Source organism: Ostrinia furnacalis, unplaced genomic scaffold (assembly GCF_004193835.3).
Source record: "Ostrinia furnacalis isolate ACB-3 unplaced genomic scaffold, ASM419383v2 OfSCF1780, whole genome shotgun sequence".
Taxonomy (NCBI): Eukaryota; Metazoa; Arthropoda; class Insecta; order Lepidoptera; family Crambidae; genus Ostrinia; species Ostrinia furnacalis.
The window spans coordinates 151,348-159,803 of record NW_021132019.1 but is presented as its reverse complement, the minus strand read 5'-3'; positions in this window follow the sequence as shown (position 1 = coordinate 159,803).

Here is an 8,456-nt window from a genome sequence, read left to right as displayed (position 1 = left end):
AAAACTAGACCCGTTGGGTTCAAACGTATAGATATTTTAAAAATCATTAAATTAAAAAACTATGTCGTATAAAAAAATTGGATCCTAATGGTGATTTTTTTTTTAAATCGGTCTAGTAGCAAAAATGTAAATCTTGCCTCTTTATGATATTAGTAAAGATAAGATTAAGGGTTTCTGATGGGATGGGTGTAGAACCCTAAAAAGTACACACGTAACCTCCTTTTTTTAAAGCCGGTTAAGAATATACACGTATTTATGAGAAAGTTTAATCTAAATACTTAGTCGAAGCGCTAACCGCAGCGCACTAAGCCTGGACAAAGGCCAACCGCACTAAAAACATAATATTGACCATATGGTCAATTGCTTTATTGTAATACCCATTGTGTGGAACAACAATATAAAAATACAGGGTGTAATGGACAGGTTTGAATAAAAAACAGTGACTCTAAGTTATAATTTAGAACTTTACCCAGAAAAATATAGCCAATTTTTTGGGAGAAAAGTGCCAAGCTGCCTTTTATTTTTGTCATTTTCTGTCCTGGAAATAGTTCACTGTTGCTGGTGATCATAAATATGCTTACACCCTTTATTTAACAATTTCAATAGAACTGACCAAGAATGTGAAATCTAATAGTAAGTAGCATCTCACAGGTAATAAATAAATTCGTAATCATTCAACATTTAATTAAAAATCTACAAGAAATAAAATCTCAATCTGTATTACCAGCTGATAATAATGCGTGTGGTATAATCTCTTTATTTACAATGCAAAACATGTATTCTGTACAAGTAATTTGCTTGGCACAGAGGTGGCGTAGAGCTGAGAAAAAGATTTATTGAAAGATAAATAAATAATTAATACGTCATTACCTGACCAGTCTCTCTTTCTCTCTCTTATGATATTTCTAATAAAAAACCTTTATCTTTTTAACAATTTATAATGTTTTCAAGAAAATAACTTCCTCCTCGGATCAGACCAGACTCATTATTATCAAAGTAATTTATTCGTAGTTCGAAATTCCGAATGGTATAGTCCAAAATTGGCTTTACTATTTAATTGCTGTGAGATATTTTTCATTTATGTATTGAGTTGCTTTTATATTTTATTTAATATTATTATAAATAATAGCATGGTTTATCATGAGCTTTTAGTGTAGAGTCATGGGTCGATAAAAAACATTTTTATCTTATGATATTTTGTTATTTTCATACTAAAATCTAAAAAGTTTTTCAAAACGACTCGACTCTACTCCTTTATCACCTGACCACATAGCATTATGGCAACATTTGGTTGAACCGAAATTCATTGTTTGACACGAACGTCTTATTACGAATAAGTTTATTTCCATGGTTTATTACGCCAAATAATACGCTGGTCATCACAATACACAGTGAAGACGTTTTGTTACGTACACAATCGCAAATTGTTCAATTTAATTTATATTCAAAATACGACATCTGGTCACTGTATTGAGTTGTTTTGCAAATTAAATTCTTTAATCATTTTGTTGTTGTTGTTGCGATAATAAGGGTACTAAATAATTACCAATTTTACAAAACTTTAATTAATTTGTTTTTCTACACAAAGCTAAAAAAGGTTTTTAGAAAAGCCTCGCTGAAAAGAAAAGAAAAACTGTCTACAAAAACTTAATGGCGTGCAAATTTAAAAAATAAACAAATGAATTTTAAATTCTATAACATTTCGGGATTCTAAGCCCGAAGTTCGAATTCAAATTTAGAACAGAGCGACCTCCAGCCCACATGGCCATCGGCCCACACCAGCCATTTGCGATTCGGGCCGCGTGCCCATTGTTTTACTTTTATTTGAATATGGAATCATTGTTTCGACAGCCGGGATTATCTGCATCATTAGTCTAATGAAACCCTTGCGGTTAAACTTTTTAACTTTCTACGTTGTGTGTTAATTTTAATATTACTCTTTTATTGCAGATGCATTATTACAGTACAGTATGTGTCGCTATAATTAGCATAAGTACAAAAATTTTATTAATCTTCATTTCATGATACACCTACTCAATGTTAACGTACTTAATTGGAATCACAATCATAAAGGTTTGAATTGACAGACGATGCATTTCATTCCCAACTCATGTATTTTGCCCTGACACTTTGGCCATCAGTGCAAATAAATTGGTAGCACTGCACTTTCTTTTGTTCAAATCATTATCCTTTTGGCAAAACATCAAGTAGGTATTTTATTTGTGTATCTTGGACAGTGTCATAACTTTCCATTTTGTCCTTGATGACATATGGGTTATATCCTTGTCAGCTCACTCTTTTTGCATAATTCATAACGAATGCTGAAGTGTTGTTTTTTTCTTTTATAATATAAACGCATAAGAATTTTAGTAGGTAATTTTCAAAAGCTGATTATACATTTTGAAATGAAAATCGTGCGAGCTTGACTAATAAAGAGCAAGACAAGAACCTTTTGCACAATTTGCAGTTCAAATAAAAAGAATTATCTAAGTGCATCCTTAAAAAAAACTTTTTGCGCATCGCAATGTCATCACAGCTACCGAAAAAAAAACGTGTTCTTTTTTCAAACGGCTAATGTCACCGTCTTATTTTCATTGGCGCTATTTTTTCGGCCAGTATTTTTTCAGCGGGCCATTAGGTCCATTCATCCGCCGATTGTCCTTCGGAACTCAATGCGCAACTATTGTCACAATATTTACTTTGCCCGGGCGGGCACAATGCGATTCTTGACGCTAATAATGCCATTTGGGATGTAAAAAGGCAGGGCTGTGGATATTTGAAATTTACTTTTACTTTCAAACTGAATTTTAAATTATTTGTATAATAACACTTTACGTGTTAATGATCGAAAAACAAAAACATAACATAGTTTTGTTGCAAATTCGCTCCCATCACAACTGCATAAATGGCCCAATGACAGTGTTACAATAAAAACATTTTTGAAACTAACTCTGGATTGCACCATCTTAATATGAATAACAAACGTCAAAAATTTATCAAACTCCATACAAACTGCAAACACCGCTTATAGTTAGAGTAACGCTTATAGTAATGGTGATGTAACTCGACCTAAAACGTTTACGTGACAGCCCTACATCACCGAAAACGGCGCATAATAATTGTCATTTGAATTCGAATAGTTCCAGTCACTTAGTATTTTGTATCACAATAGTTGCGATCCGATATATCGATGGATCTCGAGATAACGAGTATCCGATTCTTTTCTTCGAAAGCGTTCGTGTTGAATTCGCTGCGATTCTGTTACTACGGATTACAGCTGGGAACTGGTGGAATCAAAGCTTTTTAGGTTTTATTGTATTAATCCATACTTACATTCATAGAATTCAATGTCTTGATGAACATGTCTCAAGTAATAAACTTCACTGATTGTTTCTAAGACATAATGATCGGCTGTAAAATGTATTCATACTATGTTTATTCTGCTAAGACAGCTGACCCGGCGAACTTCGTACCTCCTATTCATCAAAGATAATGTATAATTGTAATGGTAAAAGAATTTTCTAAATTGGTCCAGTAGTTTCAAAGCCTATTCATTACAAATAAATAATTAAAGCTTTCCTTATTAAAATATTACTTAGGCGGGGTTGCACCAACCTACTTTAATTTTAACAAACGTCAGAAATCTGTCAAACTCCATACAAAAAGCACCGGTTATCGTAACTATACCGTTAAAGTTAGGTGGTGCAACTCAGCCATAGGACCTATAGAAAAGCGCGGTTGTTTTTACAATCTCTACCTTCCAGAAACGTCTATGTTATTCATACAAATTGCATTACCTATACATACATCGTCACTAACTTAACCAGTTTCCAGTTTCTCAGCAAAAACATTCACCCGTCAATCAAACTTGACCTCCGACCTCCTGGTCAAGTTCGATCTCTAATTCATTCCTGATGATTCTGAGGTCAAGGTCACCACAATTAGCATACAAACGATCCTGCATAATGAGTTGACCACACTCAATGGCGGGTCAAAATGGTTTTTGTCCCGTAATTACTACATCCTTATTTCAGGTGAGTAAGGCTCAAATTCGCAGTTGCATCGGTTTGTGCATTGAGGTAAACATTAGAACAATGGCAACTGTTTTTTGGTCTAAGACTTTTAGAATGATTTTTAAGTTGGACATTTTAGTTTTGTGAAATGTTTTCTATAATTTATGATGCATTTTAAACATGGTTGGTTTTTTGACAAGTTCTTATATTTTAGAGTAGGCGCACACCGTTGATTTTTCGTCGGCCGATAGTTTAGTCGGGCAGTTGATCAGTATGGGCATGTATGGGAGTGCGCAAACTACGCCGATTCGATTTGGCCGATTCTTCATACAATTTAAAATCGGGCACAACTATCGGCCAACTAAAAATCAACGGTGTGCGCCTACTCTTAGCCAGTAGTAGGTAGAGAATATTTTCAAGTTACCGACAATACGTCAGCTTATGTATTTGCATTTTGCAATGCGTGCATTTTTGCAATAAGAAAAATTGTTTGATGTCATCTGTAAGTTACAGACTGTAACTGTAACGATAACCGTTGCTTTTTGTATGGAGTTTGACAGAATTTTGACGTTTGTCAAAGTTAAAGTAAAGTGGTTCAACCCAGCCTAAATCTATCGCCATAACAACAATAACAGCATCATTGTGTCCAGCAGTTTAAGGCTCGATAGGCAGTTTCTCTGTAGTTAGTAGTAGTATTCCGGGTGAAGCTCGTTTCCACCTTCGGCTTGATCATCAATTCCCATTAGGTGAATTCCTCCAGCCATGAGTTTCCTCGTGGTAGATAAAAAAAATACTGATCCTTTAATATAGACTTCAACCCGATTAAGCTGTACCATAGTAGGTACAACACAATGGCCATATTAATAAATGCGGAGCAATTTCCGAAGAAAGTTGATATCTGAGGCACGTGAAGGCAAAATAATTCTTTTGTGGGCCCATCAACGTCGCGAGGCGAACGCTGGCTTCTTAGCAGAGCACGAAAACTACGAACTTTACATAAACAGTGAGCATACGACACACTTGTTATATACGGATTTTTATTTAAAAAAAAACTAGTTAAAAAATAAGGTACTTAGGTACTAACTTTAAATATTTTTATTATTTGCCAGTATTAAAAGGATTGCGTGTTGACATTAAGACAAATATTTTACCCACCGATTGTTTTCCCAAAAAAAAAAACATTTACAGTTTACTAATATACAAGACAGTAACGTCATTCGGGTATTTTTTTCTTTCCGTCGTCCATAAGACAGATTGTAGAGATAGCTTAGAGCTCTCTAGTGTTTTTCACTGTAAAGTGCCCCATAAGGGCTACTTTTTTTTTCTATTTACTATATTTTGACGTTCATAAGTGCCACTTGTGGTCTAAATTGAATAAATATTTTTGATTTTGATTTTTTTTGACTCTACACTTCCATTGACTTTCACACGTTATGTACAATTTCCAAAATACTTTGCTTTCACTACTACGGTCTACGATCGGATATTGTCGCCCGTCCAAAGTTTTCGCGGTCAATATATTCATAATATGACATACGGGCACATAATTACGGCACCAAAGCGCGACGTCTCTCTTACAAGAGTTGACAACGGCTCGCTCGCTAAGTGGTACGTGAGTATACAGTAAAACGCTACTTTTTATAAACTTTAACGACATCCGAGTGGTAGATGGCTCTATTTAGTTGAATTGGTAAAGAAATTAGGATCGAGAGAGACATCAACAAAACTTTCTTTCTTTTTACTTTTGTTCGAATGTACTGTATTAAGAACAAAATTGTATTATCAACATGGACAAAGAACGGGGTTCGTTGAACTGTCAAAAAAATTAAAACATCTCAACAGTCTGAAACATACGAGTACATTGTTCGGGTATATTCTAAGAACTCTTTTTCTCAGTGTTTTGTAAATATGAGTACCTAATAAAAGCAGTTTCTTGTACTTGGAGGTGCTCTTAAGTAGAACAAGTGAATCCATATTCTTCGTAGAAAATTTTCATTTTTTAGTTATTGAATTCATACCTAGTAGTTTTACCGAACCTATTCTAATATGAGATTTGTTGCTGAAAGTCTACCTTTCTGAAGCCTATTTCGATGGCTCCTACGTATACTGGCGTAAGTGAAAAAAGTAAATTTTACAGGAGAGCCATTTTAGTGGCCAGAACCATATTTTTGGGTCATATCTTCTGACCTACTAAAACGAATTTAATGAAATTTCACATTTAGCCTTAACATGTAATGCTTTTGCTACTGCTGTTATCAATTTTTATATTTTTCTTATATATTTTGAGATTTTACGCATTGCCCTTTTACGTCGTCACATTTCTATAATTTCATGTATATTGTTCAACGTAAATAGACTTAAATGACAACGTAAATATAATATTTTAAGCGATTACTCTCTTTATTTATGCATGTAATTATTTTAATTGTTATCATGTGCTATATCAATAATAAATCAGTTAGAAAAAGTTGCTTAATGTATCGTTATTACGTTTTAACGCAAATACGCCCATATACTGTGCTCGAGATTTAGTTAGGTCTTTTAACATAATGTGTCATATTTTTAAAAATTATAAATAACTTGAAAAATCGAACTGCCTAAGGCAGGAATTGAACCCACGATGCCTTAGGCAGTTCGATTTTTTCAAGTTATTTATAATTTTCAAATTAGTTTGAGATGCGACTCTTAACGCTAAAAATTAAATAACTATATAATGTGTCATAATTTATAAATAAAACAATTTGCTAAATATTTTCATGGCTTTATTTAAGATTTGGATTATAAAAAATATATATTTATGTAAGCAACTACTCGTATAGATTGACGAATCGTATGATCGGGCTTTATACGTGGCGTAGTTTTGCACATACGCCTATTTGCCTAAAATTTTATTTTGTATCTAATGGAAAAAAAAATTTTTTTTCTTACTGACGTTATAGATTAGAGTAAAATGAAATCATTTCTTAAATAATTGGAAAAAGGCGTAAGCGGCAGTTTCGCCTTTATACGTAGGAGCCATCGATTTTAGCTATCAGAAACGTCAAGCGAAATGCTAGTCCGATTGCTTCAAACCACATAGTTACGCTGTTAATTGTTGAAAAGCTAAGCAGTCATTATACATTTTGAATGGCGCTATTTTTAAAAAAAATATACCAAGATTTTGCACTTTAAACTCTTTCTTAACTATCCACCTCTCGTTCCCACTGCATAAAGGATCTACAGATTGACTGCCAATAAAAACACAACCAGTGAAGGTCAAGGTGGGTTCGGAGCGGTGTTTCATAGATAGCAATGGACTGACAGCTGATAGCTACGTACAGATCACACATCTCTTCTCGTCTTCGCTTTTCTCCGCATTTCTCCGCTCTTCTCCGCTCCGCTTTGGTGGAAATAGCCTGCCAGCTTCGCCGCACATTTGCTCTTGTCTCCACACCACCCTGCCTTGGTGGAAACTGGGCCTTAGACCCCGCAAAACTGGATTGAAGCGGGAACAAACCCTAAGGCCCGCCATACACAGACAGCTCGAGCAGTTAGTCAGTGATCAACAAACACGGACCACTCTTGTAGTCAAGAGTCAACAGCTTGAAGCTGCCAGTGATAACTGCTCGAACAGTTGGTATTAACTGCTCAACAAATCACAAGCGCGCGCGCCGTGGAATGAAGAAAGTGGGCGGAGGTGACTGCGCGAGAGCTGTCGACAGCTCGAGCAGTCAGTGTATGGCTGGCGACTGCTTGACCGCACGATGAAAATTCACCGTGCTGTCGGCCGCCCGAATCAGTTGCAACTGCTCGAGCGGTTCGTGTATGTGCGTCCATAGAACTCTGCAGTTCACTGTGCAGTCGCAGCTTGAAGCTGTCGACCCTGACTGCTTCAAGCTGTCCGCGTATAGCAGCCCTAAGACCAAAATTGCCCTGACCGTACTCTCGTAACTACGGGCTCGTGTTGGGTCGAACTACCAAGGTCAGCGCAGTCGATATGTGGTGCCGGCCCGTGCCGTACACCTGACATCCGATGGCTACTCACCCTCACCCTTTAGACTTTTTATTGTACAAGCTTTAACAGGCACTAAAGTTAAAGATATTATGTTGTGGTATGAATTTTAGTAGCACATAATGGTATTAATCGTGGTATTTACGATATGCCTACTCGCTATTGGTGCTTGCAGTTTACTGTAAATTCATACTCTACCATTTTTCAGACAAAAATATTTCCATAATATTGACATTTACAAGGAAAAAATATATACCTACCGACTTGAGAACATCCTCCTTTTGTTGAAGTCGGTTAATGAAGAAGGTCAATAACAATTTCATCACCTTTATGAAACAATTTTGCGCGCATTTCAAAATAAATCTATGTATTATTAAGTGGAAACAATCATTTTTATAAAAAAAACTAATAAACATGAGGCTGAATGCTATAATAAAAGTTTTAATACAGCA